The sequence below is a fragment of the Echinops telfairi genome, unplaced genomic scaffold, assembly GCF_000313985.2.
Source record: "Echinops telfairi isolate 266 unplaced genomic scaffold, ASM31398v2 ScPeMD7_7427;HRSCAF=8465, whole genome shotgun sequence".
Lineage (NCBI taxonomy): Eukaryota > Metazoa > Chordata > Mammalia > Afrosoricida > Tenrecidae > Echinops > Echinops telfairi.
This window is the reverse complement of record NW_022111327.1, coordinates 5,815,790-5,835,033: the sequence shown is the minus strand read 5'-3', so window position 1 is coordinate 5,835,033 and position 19,244 is coordinate 5,815,790. Positions and strand designations below refer to the sequence as shown.

The 19,244-nt window shown below is 39.8% G+C and overlaps 1 pseudogene; it reads left to right on the top strand.

Annotated features, from left to right (window-relative positions):
- The first annotated feature begins 7,811 nt into the window (after positions 1-7,811).
- On the top strand, positions 7,812-11,272 carry LOC101653575 (annotated as a pseudogene).
- The last annotated feature ends 7,972 nt before the right edge of the window (positions 11,273-19,244 follow it).

Here is a 19,244-nt window from a genome sequence, read left to right as displayed (position 1 = left end):
TAAGAATTAAGTTTGCAGATGGACATTGAGTCTCAACTACTCCCTTAAGTACTTGGGTCTCAAGTACTCCCTCAACACAAAAACACTTTGTTCTAATAATCTGGCGTTCTGTGATGCTTACCCTCCCTAACATGATTGCTGAAGACAAAATGGGTGCATAAGCAAATGTGGTGAAGAAAGCTGATGGTGCTCAGCTATCAAAAGATATAGTGTCTGGGGTCTTAAAGGCCTGAAGATAAACAAGCAGCCATCTAGCTGAGAAGCAACAAAGCCCACATGGAAGAAGCACACCAGCCTGTGTGATCATGAATTGCCGATCCAATCAGATATCAGGTATCAGGCATCTAAGACCCAGAATAAAATCATACCCAATGTGAATGGGGGGTGGGGGGCACGGTATGGAGTGGAGACCTAATGCCCATCTGTAGACAATTGGACGTCCCCTTACAGAGGGGTCACGGGGATGACATGAGCTAGTCAGGCTGCAGTATAGCACCAATGAAACACACAACTTTCCTCTATTCTTGGTGCCTCATTCCCCCCACTATCATGACCTCAATTCTACCTTACAAATCAGATTATACCAGAACATGCACACTGCTACAGATAAGAGCTCGCAACACAGAGAATCCATGATAGATAGATAAACCCCTCAGGGCCAACAAGGAGAGTAGAGATACCAAGATGATTAGGGAATAGTGGGCGGCAGAAATGGGGGAATCAATCACAAGGATCAATCTAGGACCCCCTCCCAGGGGGATGAATAAAGTGGGTGAGGGGCAATGGAGGACTATGTAAGATATGAAAATAATAATCTATAATTTATCAAGGGTTCATGAAGAAGGGTGGGTGAGGGAGGGAGGGGGAGGAAATGGGGAGTTGATATCAAGTGGGAAGAGAATGCTTTGAAAATGATGATGGCGGCATATGTGCAAATGTGCTTGACACAATGGATGAATGCATGAATTGTGATAAGAGCTGTAAGAGCCCCCAGTAAAAGTACAGGGAAAAAATGTGCTTCTAATTTCATCGTTCAAGATAATAAAAATAGTAACATTTACTAAGTACTTAAAATGTTCTAAACACTATTCTGCATATCTTATATAAGTCAATGCATAAAATCTTTACACCACTATGAGGTAGGTATTATGTTCATTTTTATGGATGAGAAAATTGAGGCCTAGAGAGATGAAGGTATTTGCTCAAATTCAAAGATCTAGGAACTAGCCAGGATTCAAAACCACTCTGGTTCTAGAATTTATGTTATTAATATCTAAACTTTTCTGCATAGAAAAAGTCAATAGGTATTGTTTAAAATGCCAAGAAATAGAAACAAAAGCACATTATCTAATGTTAATATTGAATCCAGGTGAACAATACAAACCAATGATAGGCATACATTGATATTTCTCTGAAGCTCAATGGTGGTTGAAAGGTAGATATGGAAAGGTAATTTTAACTTTAGAGACTTCTGAGTTTCTTGGAAATAATTTGCCACTTACAAATTATTTCATTTTTACCAACTGGTTTAATGTTCTTTAATGCATTAAAGACACAATGGCAGCATATGTGCAAATGTCCTTGACACACTGGATGAATGTATGGATTGTGATAAGAGATGTAAGAGCCTTCAATAAAAGTATTTAATAAAAAAATTTAAATAAAAATAAAGACACAAGGGTAAGTTAAAGATATATATTTAAAAATTCATTGCTACTAGAGTCCCAGTTCATACACACATGGGTTTATTCCAAGAAAAAATGCATTTAAATATGTTTCTGCAATCAGAGGATGGCTTCAGATAAGTTGGCTCAACATTACATCTGTTTTGGTCTCCTTAGGATGCCTTCCATAAAAGGGCTAATGGAAACAGTAGCTTCCAAGTGGATCTGCGGAGAAATCCGTTCAGGCTATGGTGACTGCTATTGTTCTTTTCATTCCAAAGGAGTAATCAACAGATGTCCTTGAAGGGCACAGAATGACCATGGGAGCTTATCATGAAGAAAGGCAGAGGGATAAATGGGTGGTGAAGCCTCGCCTTTCTAGTTCTCGGGTCTCTTGCTTTGTGATGGTTGCACCGGGTGCAGCTGCCTTAGCAGTTCCCTGCTTCAGCTTGCAAGATTGACTTCCTCCAAGACATCCCCAAGGAGAAGCCGCATGGATCTACCCCGATGCATCCCTGGGTGCTGGAGCAGCCGTGTGGAGACCCTTGCCAGTGCTGAGATGCTTACATGTTCACGGACTCCGCTTTCCTCCTGCAGTTGGCATCATTGCCTCTGTTTTGTGAGGTGGAGGACTTTGTGGACTGGTGTTGGGTTAATGGGTTAATGTTGGACTTGTGGGCTTGGGCAGCATTGGGTTGAGATGTTTTCGTGATGCACATTTTCTTTGCATAAAACTCTCTCTTATACGTGAGTTGCTGTGGATTTGTTTCTCCAAAGTACCTAGACTAATACACAAGGCATTCTTTATGGACAGATAACCCATATTGACAGTTCTGAAGGACTTAAGTTCCTTGAGCATTCCTCTCCTGGATACCCCCTTCCTGGTCCAGAGATCCCTTGCAGTTAATTGTGCAATTTAACAGCCTAAAGAGGTGAGTCTGGGAAATAATTTAGCACCAAAATTTTCAGTGACAGTGACTCAATATAACCTAGAATTTGAAGAGGTAGACAGGTCAGGACACCAACACTCATGTTGGCATGATTATTAATCCAAGTATTAAAAACAACTAGAACAGCACAATTTGTTATTGTTAGGTAACATCAAATACACTCATAGGGGGACTTCCTCAGAAAGTGCTTCAAGATCTCCTCCTCGCTTTCAGCAATGTTGTGTAACCTGCATATTGAAGGTCGTCAATGGACCTTCCTCCAATCCTGGAGATGATACATTCTTCTTCATATAATCCAGATTCTCTGATTATTTGCCCAGAATACACATTGATCATGTAAGGTGGAAGATGCAACCTTAATGCACACCTTTCCTGATGTTAAACCATTCCCTTGTTCTGTTCATACAATTGCCTCTTGGTCCATGTATAAGTTTCTCATGAGTAGAATGAAGTGTTCTGGAATTCCCATTCTTTTCGATGTTACCAATAGTTTGTTATGGTCCACACTGTCTAATGCCTTGGCATAGTCAATGAAATACAGCAAGCATCTTTCTGGTATTCTTTGCTTACATAGGCAATGGCACCACTTGTTTCATGTCCTCTTCCGAATTCATCTTGAATTTATGCCAGCTTCTTGTTGATGTACTGCTGCAACTGCTATTTGAATTATTTTTAGCAAAATTTTATTTGCATGCAATATCAGTTATATTGTTCTGTAGTCTGAGCATTCTGTGGGGTCACCTCTTTGTGGAATACAATATGGATCTCTTCCAGTTATTCCATCCACATTATTATGATCAACTCTATATTGAGAAGGCAAGTCTTTCTCTATTGTATTTTGAGTGCCTTCCAACCTGGATTGCTCATCTTCCTGTAAGATGTCTTACAGTTTCATGCTATCAATGAGAGTCTCAGTGGCTAATTCCTTGGATATGGAAACACACACACATTCACTGCCATCCAGTCGATGCCCATTCATAGCCACCCTATAGGACAAGATAGAACTACCCCTGCGAGTTTCTGAGATCATAACTCTTTACGATCCCGTTTTTCTCCCGTGGAGTGGCTGGTGGTTTGAAACTGCTGACCTTGCAGTTAGTAGCCCAGTAACCATTACACCACCCGGACAATCTATTACTGATACCTAGTCTATCCTTAATCTGGAAGGTCTACTGAAACCTGTTAATCTTGGGTGACCTCCTGGTATTTGAAATGCCAGTTACATAGCCTTCCAGCCTCTGGAGTACGACAAACTGACGGATATGTGGTGGCAGCAGAGATTGGAGCACTGTATACAATCTAAGAAATCCAGCAAGAGACTCCAGTGTTATTTACCTATTGATGCAAAGTACATTTCCTACTCTTTTCTAAAGCAATCCCCAGAGGCTTGAGAGTGGTCCAAACAGTAAAGACATAGTCATGGAGCTACTTGTGGTTCTTCGTCACTTCTGCCACAACCGGCCATGCTTGGTTAGTTTGTGCAGAATGCTCCTATGCACATAATATTGCTTTAAAGTTGCGAGCAAGTGGCACCATTGGTGCAATCTTACTTTGGGAGGGGAACGTATAGGTAAGGTGCAGACTATGAGCTCACTGAGGTATTAGAGTAGGAAGAGATGACTTGTGTTCACCCCACCACTCTAGCACATATTTGGAAGCCAACAATTCATTGGCAGGCTGGAAAGTTCCACATGCTGATGAACGTCAAACCGCACACTTTCTTTTACCCTCAAATAGAGGAGGAGGTGGGAATGAAGTAGCCAATGAAGTGACTCAAATTCTTGACTTTGTAAATGAAAAGCACAATAAGGCTCCAGCAAGTATTACAGATCCTTCTGTTTAAAGGAGAGGATTCACCTGCATCCCTTTTTGCTGCAAAAGGGTAGGAGAAGGTAGGGCAGATGCCAATTGCCTAAGACAGTAATGTTGCAGCAATGAAAGTTTTATTTCTCTCTGTTGTGTTCAATTTAATCGCATCTTGAAATAATGTGGGGTTTCACTGAGTTTTCATGGGAATTTGTTCTTTATCCTTCCCTCAGGTGTTTTGCGAATGCAGTATCACACCTGGAGTCATTGCATGCTGGGTCATTATGAAATACAGAAAAATCCCAAAGGTGGAAATTTGAACTCATGGCAGGCACTTAATTCAAAAGATTTTGTATCAGAGTGTTCTTATGATGATTGGCAGCAGCAACTCTTGATGCTTCATAAATTAGGGCAAGATTATTTTACTGAGGTCTTCTGCTCGTAGTAATATCAAACAGTCGCTTGATATCTAGAGCTAGCTTCCCAGTGGAAGGTAAAATCTTGTTCAAAGTGTACTTATAGCCTCTACACAGGCTAACAGGGCATGCATATTTAACTATCGCAGAGATCTGGTGAAAATTAAAGCATAATAAATTAATGAAGCATCTTTAATTACACTTAAAAGTTCCTAGATCCTCAGAAAATATCTTGAGAAATCTTGACTCCAATAAAATGTTCTAATTTTATAAATGTCTTTGATACTGATTCATGTGGATATGGACCAATTTTTCCTCAAAAGACCTTTGCACCACTCACACATATCCTTGACAAAATACATGAAGCAACTGTGTTTAAGCATTTGATAGTAAACATTCAGGGTCGCTATCCTCGAGAGGAGAAGTATCCAAGCTGGGTTCCATATACTCCCTGGCTTTCTGCCTTTGGGAAATTTCCAAATTGTGATGGAGCCCATCTTATGATGAAGGGAGGAAGAAAAGAGTTATGAGTTGCTAAACTGACAAAAATGTGCATGGTAGTTACTAAAAATGAGGCAGTTGCCGAAATTTTTATAGGAGTACCATTTGGTTATTTAACTATATTCTAGGTCTTCATGTTCACAGGGCTTAGCAAGTGTGAGCTATTAAGAGACATGCAACTGAACAGATTTCAGAACTCACACAGTGCTGAGAATACAAACAAGTCCTAGACCACTAAGAGACCACAGTGGACACACCAGGCATTCACTTGACATCAACCACAAACTAGGAGCAACGGCTACATTCTAGGGACTAGAGGCATAATGAAAATACAAGGGTATGGTAGGTAGGTTTATTGTGCCAACCTGGCCAATAGGAACATGTGGGATTAATCAGGTCGCAGTTTGATTGGAGGGGGGAAGAGAGAAATGACTCTGCAGGGCCCACTTGCTGTCTGGTGATCCAAGCGTGCTTCAGTGTGCATGCTGCTGCTGTAGCTAATTCTCTGCCTCAACCTGTGAGCTACACTACCTGTGGGCCAGGCCAATTTGTGGATCGTGTCACTAGAGCTGGAGGCTCCTTCGAGACCTACTTTGCCACACTCCTGCTGCTTACATCGCTTGAACTTGAAGCTGGTGGATTCTGTCGCCTTGCATTGCTTGCATTCAATATCCCATCTGGGCCTGCTTCGTTAACTCATGAGTACTGACTGTTGGTGACCCACCCTGCTGCCTGCTGCCTGCTGCCTGTGGGCAGACACTGTTTGCTTCCTTGACCTTGGACCCTGCAGACCACTTGAGTTGAAGGACTTTCAGTATAGTAACTGTTTCATGGAAGTGAGTTGAACTGAACCTTCTGTCCCACTGTGTGGACTAATTAGCTGTCATATTCCTTCTCACTGCATAAACTTATATATCTATATCATCTATATCTATATAATCATGTGTCATGATTTCATTTCTCTAGAGAACCCTGCCTAACACAACGGGTAAGTTAAAAAAAAAAAAAGCATTGCTACTAGGGTTCCCATTCATACATGCATAGGTTTACCCCAATCAATATATGTTTAAATATGTCTCTACAATCAGGAGATGACTACAGGTAAGTTCTCTCAGTAATATACTGTACTTACTTGTCTTAGTATGCCTTCAACAAAAGGTCTAATAGAAACAGTGACTTCCACCGAGATCTGCTGGGCCAATTAAATTCAGTGTAGAGAAGTCAGCTCAGAAAGGTCTTATGATTTTTTTTGAGGGGGGGGGGTCTTGCAGAGGGGTTTCCAAAGGGGTATCTTGATATATTTTCCTCACAGAGTCTTATTAAGAAGATATTTTAAGAAAATAGAAACTACATTAGTGTTAAAAGGGCCAGGACATTTTGTTCCATCAAGACAAAGCATCTGTTCATTCTTCAAGGGTAGCAAAGGCTATCCTCTGAAAATATATGAGACCTTACCATATCCATCCTATAGTCCTGGTCATGTGTCTTCAGTTTTCTTTTTGTTCCCAAACTCAAAGAACGTCTAAAAATGAACATAATTTGGGCCCGTCGGGTGTGTCCAAACTGTCTTTCTAACGAGGTGTAAATCTAAGAGACGGTCCTTTGGGAATAGGTTAGAGAAATGGAAATACTAAGTTCAGAGTGCATAGACTATATGGAATATATGTCAAGAAATAAAAGCTTCACATTTTTGTATTTTTGCTGAATAGAAGTTTCTGTGATTTTGCAGCAGTATTCATTTACTTACTCTTGTGTCTATCGTCTAAAACTAGGCCTTGACAGGATGAATGTGATACATCAATAATTTAATTGCCTTCCAGAAACAACTCAACAATCTTCAGAAGAAATTAAATAATACCATTTCTACATTATCCACATTAGCTACAATCTCCATTTTATGAAGGGGCGACAAAAAGTCCATGGGGAAAAATCCATTGCCTTTTAACTTCATTTTTAAGTGTTCTTGTATAATAAAATAATAATAACAAAAGACACGTGAAGAACTGGGAAACGTGGACCACAGTACAAAAAATAAGTCAGTAGAAAAAGACTTAGACATGATCCAGCTGAATTAGCAAGGAAAAACATTTTTATAAATATATTTAAGAATTAGGGGGAAACAAAGGGGGTGGGGAGCAACTGTGTAAACTGATGTAAAAACCCAGCAGAGAAAAGAGAACTGTCAAAAGAACTAGATTAAAAATACAGAAGTGAAAAATCATACACTATCATTTGAATAGAAGATGACCAAACACACAGAAAAATATGTTTTAACTCACAAAGCAGGTTAATAGAAATTACCCAAACTGAAGCAAAGCGACAACAAAAACAGTGAATTAGCAAAACAGAATAGAAAATCTATGACTTGACAGGCATCATCAAATGGTGCAGCATTTATGTAATTGGAACCTCAGGAGGGGAAGAAGAAAATGAAGCATGAAATATCTTTTTAGAGTCATGTGCAGGTGGGGGTGATGAATATGACTCACACCTGAGTTCTGAGGACTCTGATGGTGGGTCTGGTGGTTGTCCTCCTGCACACTCCCATCCCTAAGGTGGTGGATGTGTACTAAAGAGGAGGAGATTTGCTAATAGCCTTAGTGGATCAGGCTAGAATGTCATGCTGCCTTTCAGTACTGCATTCACATCTGTGCAGCTAACACTACAAGCTGATGAAGTTAAAAATGTAGACTAAGTAGTGAGGTCCTAATCTATATTGCTTAAATAGATGTAGCTAATATGTTGGCTCCTTAGGCAGTATTGGATATCATGAGGAACTATATTGCAGACTATGACAAAACCTTAATATTTTTTTGAGTATTATCAGTTGGGATTTAGTACACATATCAGGTCATTCCAAATTTCAATCATTCGAGTAGAATGTACAATTGCTACCACAATAGTTTCCAAATATTCTTTTTCTACATGTTCTCCTTGACATTGTCTGCCTTTTGCCCCACCTCTACCGCTGTCTCCCCTCACCCTAACCCCTTATTCTACTTGCTGACCCTCTAGGTTCATTGATCCTAAGTTTCATATACCAAAAAACAGGAAATCAGATAATACAGTTTCAAGAGGGTCACTTCCATTGACTTAACACCTCTGAGATACACTAATATGAACAAGTAAAAAAATGAAGAAAACAATACAAACCAAAAATACAGAAAATTTTAATCTTTAATAAAATACATTATAAGCTAAACCAGTTAGAAAGTGCCCCCACACTTTAAGAAGTTTATATTGAATTGTTTGATCAAATAGATGAAAACCTGAAATAAGTTCCACAGAAAGATTTAAATGGCATGGCCTCAGGTCTCACTATACAGGCCACACGTGTTACAAAACCCAAAATTCCAGAAACCAAACAAAGAAATCCAGAGTTGATGGCAGCTAAGAAGATAAATTTAATATTGAATGATGCAGAAAGCATCAAGAGGAGATGGTAAGAATACACAGAGTCACTGTGCACACACAAAAAAAACCCCAACAAACTAGTAGATGTCCATTTCAGGAGGTAGGATATGAGCAAGAACCAATGGTGCTGAAGGAAGAAGTTCAAACTTCACTGACTGAACACATTAACTAAAAACAGGGGGCTAAAATGTTTCAGCTGAAGAAATGAAGAAGCACTCACTTGTCTATGCCAGGAAATTTGGAAGACAAGCTACCTGGCTAACTGACTGGAAGCGATCCATATTTGTGCCCATTCTAAAGAAAAGTGACTCAACAGAATGTTCAAACTACAGAAAAATATCATTGATATTGCACAGAAGGAAGATGTTGCTGAAGATCATCCAACAACAGTTGCTATAGTAGATTGACAGGGAACTGCCAGAGGTTCAGGCTGGACTCAGAAGAGGTCATGAAACAAGGTGTATCATGGCTGATATCAGATGGATCTTGGCTAAAAACAGAGAATACCAGAAAGATGTTTACTTGTAATTTGTTGACTATGCCAAGGCATTCGACTGTGGGTATGATACAATTTTGGATAACCTAGACAAGAATGGGAATTCCAGAACACTTCATTGTGATCATTTGAACCATGCATATGGATCAAGAGGCAGATGTGTGAACAGAACAAGGAAATATTGCATGGTTTAAAATCAGGAAAGGTATGTGTCGGCATTGTATCCTCTCACCATGTTGATTCAATTTGTATGTTGAGAAAATCATCAGAAAAGCTAGATTATATGAAGTGTGCGGCATAGGGATTGGAGGAAGGCTTATTAACAACCTGTAAGATGAAGATGACCCAACCATACTTGCTAAAAGTGAGGAGAAATTGAAGCACTTGCTGATGAAGCTCAAAGATTGCAACCTTCAGTATGGATTAAAATTCTGTATAAAGAAGACAAAAGCCCTCACAAATGGACCAACAGGTAACATCATGATAAATGGAGAAAAGGTTACGTTGTCAAGGATTTTGTCTTGGAGGGATCCACAATCAATGCTTACGTAAGCAGCAGTCAAGAGATCAAAATACATGCTGCATTAAGTAAATGTGCTGCCCAAGACCTCATTAGAGTATTGAAGAGCAAAGACATTACTCTGAGGACTAAGGTGAGCCTGATCCAAGCCATGGTATTCTCCATTGCATCATCTGCATGTGAACATTGGACATTGAATGAGGAAGACCAAAGAAGAAACAGTGCATTTGAATTGTGGTGCTGGAGAAAAATATCACAAGTATCATGACTGCTAAAAAGACAAACTGATCTATGTTGAAAGAAGTAAGACCAGAGTACTCCTTAGAGGCAAAGATAGCAAGACTTTGTCATATACTTTGGACATATTGTCAGGAGAGACCAATTCATGGAGAAGGACATCATGATCAGTAAAGCGGATGGTCAGTGATGGATCCCAAGGTCCTCAATGAGATGGATTGACATAATGGCTGCCTCAATGGGCTCCGGGATAGGAACAATTGTGAGGATGGCACACAACTGTGCAGTGTTTCATTCTGTTGTGCATAGGGTCACTATGGGTTCGAACCAACTTGATGGCACTTAATAAAAAAACAAGTCAAAGCTTCTTATCACTGGAAAACAACAAAGAGTTGTGGCAAAAAAAAGCTAAGACGGTGTATTAGTCTGTACAGAGAGAGTTTTACGTAAAGGTAAAATGCGCATCAAGAAAATATCCCAACCCAGTGCTGCCCAAGCCCACAAGTCCAACATTAACCTATTAACCCTTATGTCCAACACCAATCCACAAAGTCTTCCTCCATCTCACAAAACAGACTCGATGCCGACTGCAGGAGGAAAGCCGAGTCAGTGAATGTGTAAGCATCTCAGCGCTGGCAGGGGTTTCCACATGGCTGCTCCAGCACCCAGGGCTGCATCGGGGTAAGTCCATGTGGCTTCTCCTTGAGGATGTCTTGCAGGAAGTCAGCCTTGCCAGCTGAAGCTGGGAACTGGCTAAGACAGCTGCACTCTGGTGCAACCATCACAAAGCAAGAGACCCTAGAACTCGAAAGGCAAAGCTCACCAAACCATTTATCCCTCCACCCTTCAATTAATACCACATGTGTTTATTGGCCAGGTTGGCACAATAAACTAACTCAGACAGAAAAGAAAAAGGCTGTTATAAGAAGTAGAGAAGATTGCACAACTGGCACATTTTTCATTTCAGTAGAAAAGTGATGGACAAAACAAAGCCCTGTAAAAGCACTTTCCCTAAATTGAAGAAGCCAATGTTATTAAGAGTGGATGTTAAGTGTTATGCTGCACACAAATATACCACCTCAAACAAGCACAAATTTACTCCAGAATATATGGAGTTCAAAATATACCAGGCCATTGCTTCTAATAATAAGATATATTTTGGCAATATTGTTAGCATGTTTATGAACTCCTCTTATGTTTTGAAATGTGCAGATCTTAGAACTGGAAGAAAAAGTTCCTTCCTTTGGAACGAGGCTCTTGATCCCTGAGAGCACTATCCCAAACAAGCAGACTATAAGTCTATGCCAGAGGTAGAAATGTTCTCTGTTATCAGGGTGTGGCCCAAGGGGCTAAGTGGGAACAATGGGTCATACTAACTCTTCAGCTTTTGAGAGAAGTTGTGTTCGGTCTGTTGTGCCTCTCCTGTAATAATCCTGGTTGAACAACTGAAGACAGACTAGAGCAAGCTCTCTGACACTCAAATGGTCTTCTCAGCTGCAGTTTTATCAAGCATCCCTTTGATGTTCTTTTCTAAGGTGGTACTCATAAATGAGGGCATGTCGTATGCTAAAATACTGCCTACAATGGAGTGTTAAACACTAAATATGTAGCAAGCTATGTTTCTCTAAGCTGAAATCTACTGAATAATGTTTACATTGGTCCTTGGGGAAATGTGTGCTCAGCCACTCTAGAGATGAGAGGCCAAAAGGATACTTGCCAGGATATGGTATAAAGTGTAAAGAAGACTGATTGCACCCCAGGCTCTCTTTTGAGGATCCCATGCCAGCATTGATCCATGTCATTAATATCTAAGCCTCTGAGGTTTCCCAGGAAAAGATCGTTCAGTTGAGAAACCATTTGCTTGATACAATTTGCATCTTTCTGTTTTCCTATACAAAAAAAGAAGGTCCTTGATGAGATGTACCTTGCCACCAAACCGGAGATTCCTTGTAGAGATTCTTAATCACAAGTCTCCTGTGCTAGTAGGCTCAAGAAGATTTGACTTGAAGTTTGGGTGAGATGAAGGCTTTTGCTCTGAATCACAGCCCTGAGGTCTGGCATTCTTCCCCATGAGACCAGGTGTTACTAAAACAAATAAACAAAACCCCAAATGGATTCCAACTTACAGCGACCCTACATAAGCTGTAGATATTTACAGGAGAAAATAGCTTCATCTTTCTCTTTGAGAGTGGCTTGTGGGTTTGAACTGATGACCTTGAGATCACCACCTGACAGAGCCACCAATGCTCCCATATGTGCAACTAAAGTGTCTGGTTTTCAGTGAGACATAACTTCTTACATGTCATCTCAGACACACTTTAGCCAGAAATAAAAGTAGTATAATTCCTAAAGACTCACTACACACTATAATATCATAATTCCAAGAAGTACTTATTTTTAAAATAAGGTTTTGGGTATGTTCATATGCCCCAGCACTTCAGTCTGAAGGCTAAATCCTTATTGTTAGCTGCCCTGGAATAGATTCTGGCTCATAGTCAAATGTGCAACAGAACAAAACACTGCCTAGGCTGTGCCACCCCTGAAATTGTTGCAATATTAGAATACATTGTTGCAGCCACTGTGTCATTCCATCTCATCAAGGACCTTCTTTTTTTGTTTCTCCTCTGCTTTCTCAAGCACAATGTTCTTCTCCAGGGATTGGTCTCTCCTGACAGCAAGTCCAAAATATATGAGACTAAGTTTTGCCATCCTTGCCTGTAAAGACCACTCTGGCTATACTTCTTTCAAGACAGATTTGTTTTTCTGGCAGCCCATGCTATTTTCAAAATTCTTTGCCCACACCATAATTCAAATGTCACAGTTCTTCTGTGGTCTTTCTTATTCACTGTCCAACTTTATCATACACACTGGGCAATTGAATATACCATGGTTTGGGTCAGACACACCTTAGTCCTTCAAGTACATCTTTGTGCTTCAGCACTTTCAAGAGGTTTTGTGCAGCAGATTCACCCAATGAAATATGTCCTTCAGTCTCTTGAGTGCCACTTCTGTAAGAACTGATTGTGGATGGAAGAAAAAGTAAATTCTTGACAACTTCAATCCTCTCTCCATTTATCACAATGTTACCTACTGGTCCAGTTGTAAGGATTTTGGTTTTCTTTACATTGAGTTGTAATCCTTACTGAAGGTTATCGTCTTCAGCAAGAGCTTTAAGTCCTTCTCTCTTTCAGCAAGCAAGTTGTATCATCTGCATATTAACTGTTGTCAATAAGCTTCCCTCCAATTCTGATGCAACATTATTTTTTCAAAACCATTTTATTGGTAGTTAATATAGAAAACTTAGTTCAATAACATCAAGCAGTATCGTACAATTGCTACCAGTTTCAAAATATTCTTTTCCTTCCTGAATTCCTTGACATCAGTTCCCTTTTAACTGCACCACCATACTCCCCCAGAAACCCTTATTCTATTCTCTATCCCTATAGGTTCATCAACCTTGGATTTCATATACTGAAAAACATATAACACATATTCAAGATGGTGACCCAATGATATAACACATCTGAGATAAACCCAATATAAACAAATAAAAAATCAGAAAATGTTGAAAACCAGATCAGGTCTAACATGCATTAGAGGGGGGATCAACGGACAAGATTTTAACCATTCAAGTCAGGTTTATCATTTTGATCTTCTAGAGTCATCTCTCTAACGCACTTGGTCTGGTAGCCGGTTTCTTCCTATCCCTCTATTATGGATAGAGGGAAATTACTGGGGGCATATTTCCTATATGGATCCCACAAATGTGTCTTGGGTTCCCACTGCTGTCCATAATCTTCTGAAAACTGGATTCTCACAATATAGGATCTAATATTATTCCCTCCTTCAACTGCAGATTACATGATTTACAATCCTTTGTGATAGATGTTGGTGTGCTTCTTCCATGTGGACTTAGTTGTCATCTCATTTAGATGGCTGCTTGTTTGGAGCAACATTATTATTTCTATCATGCCTCTTCTCAGATTATTTACTTGGTATAAATATTAAATAAATACAGTGAAAGAATACAAACCGGACACATACTTTTCCTGATTTTACACAATACTATATTCCCTTGTTCTGTTCCAATGACTGCTTCTTATTCCATGTACAGGTTCTACATGACTACAATCAAGTGTTCTGGAATTCCCATTCTTCTCAATGTTATCCATAATTTGTTGTGATCCACACAGTCAATTCCTTTGCATATTTGTGGCAGTTATATAATCTCATGTCAACTTTAGGATAGTAAGAGTGAACAGGTGGTCACAGCCTGATTCCTCTTTATTGGCATGGCCACATGAGAATTCTGGGAATTTCCTTTCTCTTGATTCTGCCATCAGAAGAGGTGAGCCTTTCTCTCTCTCTCTTTCCTCTATGCTTTACCTTTATGTTGACAAGCCACATGGAGCCACACTGATGACAGCCAGAGCCCTGGAGATGCATCCACTTGCCATTGAATCCACAGGACTTTCCACCCACTGGCCTGTAGCTTCCTGCATTCGGCATCATTGCATATGTTGCATAAGTCTGAAGAGGAATCCATGGGCTAATACTGGACTTATGGGCTAATATCGGACTTATGGACTTGATCTGAACTGGGCTGGAATGTTTTGTTGATAAATAATTACTTCTTGATATAAAGTTCTCTCTTACACATATATTAGTGTCAATGAATTTGTTTCTCTACAGTCAACCCAGTCTAACACAATAGTCAATAAAACACAAGTAAACATCTTTCTGCTACTTTCGGCTTCCAGCCAAGATGTAATGATGATATATTTCATGCCATATTGTCTTCTGAATACAGCTTGACTCTCTGGCAGCTCCTTGTCAATATACTCCTGTGGCTATTTTTGTCTGTCAGTTTGTCATATCTGGAGTGCCTTCCATCCTGAGAAGTTCATTTTCCAGCACTATATCTCATAAGTTTCCACTGCAACTCATCAGGTTTTAAGTGGCTAATAACTCAGAAATGGATAACTTATTCCTTGTTAGTAGTGTGTTTTCAGTCTGGATGTTATGCTGAAACCTGTGAACCTTAGGTGACCCTTCTAGTATTAAAAATACTACTGGAATAACTTCTAACATCGTAGCAACATGTAAGCCACCACAATATGACAAAGAGTTGACTAATGGTGGCCATAGTTACTATCACGCTGACTTTTCTTCTTACCATCAGGAGACGACATAAAATAAAATGAAGGCACGAAAGCATCCTTAGCTATTTCTATAATCCCTCCTTGACTTGTGATGCTGAAATCAAAGTTGTGTTCCAACTTTCACTTTCCCTGCCACCCCACAAGAGAAAGATAAGGATATTTGTGCTCATAAAAATCTACTGCTGAGACTTCCAGGAAGATGGCACCAAGGTAAGGTCACCCTGCAGGGATTTCCTTTGTGTGAAATTTAGAACTGCAGTGAGGCCAGTTCAGGAGAGTCGAGCATAGGTCCTGGACTAGCAACGCCTGAGGGATCTTTTGCGGGTTTCCCCACAGACAGCACAGTTGTGCTCACCAGGACACATGCTCCCTTCTGTTTCCTACACAGGAAACCCGTGTGCCCAGTGACCAGAACACCAGTACCTTGTCTTAATCCCTCCCCATCTTGCTTGAGACCCATGTGTCCTGTTCACCTGCACCGCCTGCCCCCACCTCCTTGGTGATCCGGGTGCCACCCCGCCCCGCAGTAACACATGCACCAAGGTTCCCCTCATATTCCTGCCCAGACAACTGGAGCATATACTTCCCTTGTCATAATCCCTCCGTGGTTTTCCCAGTTCTGGATAGGAAGCCCCACCTCCCTGGGGCGTCCACTACAATAGTCTTCTCTACTTTGGACAGTATGTAAGGAGCAGAGAGTCCTGAGTTGTGCAGTAATCTACTATAAAGGGGCCATTTGTTATAAACACTAATAATTGAAGGTCTATACTCTCCCTACATAAAGTGCAGGGTCAAACAGGGACTCTGGTAGATATAATATACCTCTCATGTACCCCAACCACCATAAACTCTGGAACGTATTTTCTACACCATGATAATATACACTGTTCTTTAACTTGCCAAGTAAAAGCATACCTCCCATAACCCTCTTCACCACCTCAATAAAAAATAACACACTTAATGGGGAGGCTTCCTATGATTAATACCACTAACTAAAACCTACTCCCAAGTACCTATAACCTATTTCTCCTATTCATCCAACTAACACTCTATCATTATCTACACACACTACCTTTCCTACAAAGCCTGCCCCCCCCCCCCCCCCAAAAACAACTCTCCTCTCCTCTCCTCTCCTGTCACTCTCCTCTCTCTCCCTCTCCTCTCTCTGCCCCCCCCCCCCGAAAGTCACAGAAGCCAAGGCAGCACCTTAGCTCATCCATGATGGGATGTAAACAACAGACAACACCAGCAGCTAACACAAAAAATCTACAGAAACAATCAATTGCTGAGGATGATCCAAACCCAACACTTTACACAGAAGTAGAGCCCTTGAGTTGTCAGGTAGAGAATGAAAGAAAATGATGTTTAGAGTCATACAGGAATTTGAGGGATTAATTCTGAAATCAGAGAAAAAAAGAGAGATACAAGAATCCTCACACTGAAGAGAAATCCAAGAGTGAAGGGATGAGGTAACAGAATTAAGGAATACAGTTAAGGACCTCAACAATAGAATGGAAGAAATGGAAAATCAAATAAGGGAACTCGAAGATAGCCAAACAAAATTTGGGTAATGAGAGAAGAAATTGAACAAAAAAGCAAGAGAATCTGAAGAAAGCCTGAGGATTATATGGGATAACATGAAGCAAAACAACATTCAAACTATTGGGGTCTTTGTACAGGAAGAAACAAATAAGCCTATAGTTAAAATAATAAGGGAAATCTTGGAACAAAGTTTCCCCAGTATCACAAAGAAGGTGACAATAACCATCCAGGAAGCAGAGAAAACACCAATTCAGTTACTGTCCCCCCCCCCACATACCAAAACACACACACACACACACACACACACACACACACATAACACACACATCAAGACATAGTAGTAGTCAAATTATCCAACTTCAAGAAAAAGGAGAGAATCATTAGAGAGAGCTGCTAGAGAGAAAAAAGAAGTCACAGATAACAATAAGCTCAGATCTCTCCACAGAGACTATGCAGGAAAGAAGGAATTAGAGCAACATATTCCAAAAGGTGAACTACAAGAATTGCAACCAAAGAATCCTTTATCCAGCAAATATTTCCATAAAATTTGAAGGAGGAATAAAAGTATTCTCAAATCAGGAAATATTTAGAGAACTTGTTAAAGTAAGACAAGCATTACAAAAAATATTATCCAGCTCTTCATGGGCAGCAAACCAACAATTGCAGCACACCAACATGAGAACATCACAGGGTGTAACACCACCCAGAAACCAACACACGAAAAACAGCACCTAAAACATTACAAATCGAATGGGGAAAGGAAGCTAAGAATAAATTTCTCACACATATGCCACCCGATAAATGGGGAAGAAAGAAAAATATCAAACAGAAATAGTAAGAGATAACAGCAACCAACATGCCATCAGATTAATTACACTAAATGTTAATGATGTGAACGTGCCCATAGAAAGACAAAAGGTAGCAAATTGGATTAGATGGCAAACTCCATTGGTCTGCTGCCTTATGGCAAGATCCATTGATCTGCTGCCTTCAAGAGACACATCTCAAACTCACAGAGAAAAATAGACTGAGAGTCAAAGAACAGTGAAAATTGTACCAAGCTAATGATAATAAAGAAAAAAAATCAGGTGTGGCAATATTAATTGCTGACAAAATAGACCTCAAAATAAACAAGAAACAAGAACGGACATTACATAATGCTCAAGGCATCAATAGGCTAAGAACCCATAACCATAATAAACTTATATGTGCCCAATGAAAGACCCTCATAATTCATCAACCAAATCCTCAAAGAGATGAAAGGAGAAATCACTAGATCAACAATTATAGTATGTGATTTTAATTCACCACTCTCAAAGAAAAACAGCTCAACAGGTAAGAAACTCAACAGGTATGGAACGGAATTGCTGAACAAGACAATTGACCAACTTGACTTCAGAGATATCTCTCTACAGAGTTCTCCACCCATCAGCAAAACAAACAAACAAACAAAACCACATTCTTATTCAATGCACATGGCTTACATTCTAGAATAGACCACATCCTGGGACATAAGGCGAGCTTGAGAAAATTCACACATAGAGATCATTCAATCCACCTTCTCTGACCAGTGCACCATTCAGCTGGAAAACAACAATACAATGAATACAATGAATACAAAAAACAATACAAAAAAATAAAGACAACAATTTGGAGACTCAATACTTCACTTCTCAAAAATGATTAATAGTCCAAATAAGAGAGGAAACTAGGAAGTTCCTAGAAGATATTGAAAATGATAACACAACATACCAAAACCTATGGGACACAGTGTAAGCAGTTATCAGAAGACACTTTATTGCAATAAATGCAAGCTTGCAAAAAGAGGAGAGAATCATGGCCAGCTCCTTAACATAGCACCTCCGGCAATTAGAACAGAGGCAACAGCATAATCCTTCCAACAGCAGAAGAAAAGACATCTTAAAAATTGGAGCAGATATAAATGATTTGGAAAACAGAAGAACAATGGAAAAATTAACAAAATAAGGAGCTGGTTCTATGAAATGATCAACAAAATCGATGAACTACTAGAAAACTTAACAAAGGCAGAAAACTTAAAGGAAAAGAAAGAGCAGATGTCAAAATCAAGAATTAGGGATGAAACGAGAATTTACAACAGACTCTAATGAAATTAAAAGATAAATAACACAGTACTACCAAAGACTGTATGTTAAAAAATTCAACAACTTGGAGGACATGGACAAATACGTAGAAAAACAGTTTCCCTCTAAATTAACACATATGGGCGTTAAGACCTTGAATAGACCCGTAGCAAAGGAAGAAATAAATAAGGTCATCAAGAAATTCCCAGCAACAACAATAAAAAAACCCTGGTCCAGATGGCTGCACAGGAGTATTCTAATAAGCATTCAGAGAAGAGCTGAATCCTACACAAACTCTTCCAGAACATAGAATGGGACACTGAACTCCCAAACTCATTCTATGAAGGCAGCATAACCCTGATACCCAAACCGGGCAAAGACTCCACAAGGATAGAGAACTGTAAACCTATATCTCTCATGAACATAGATGAAAA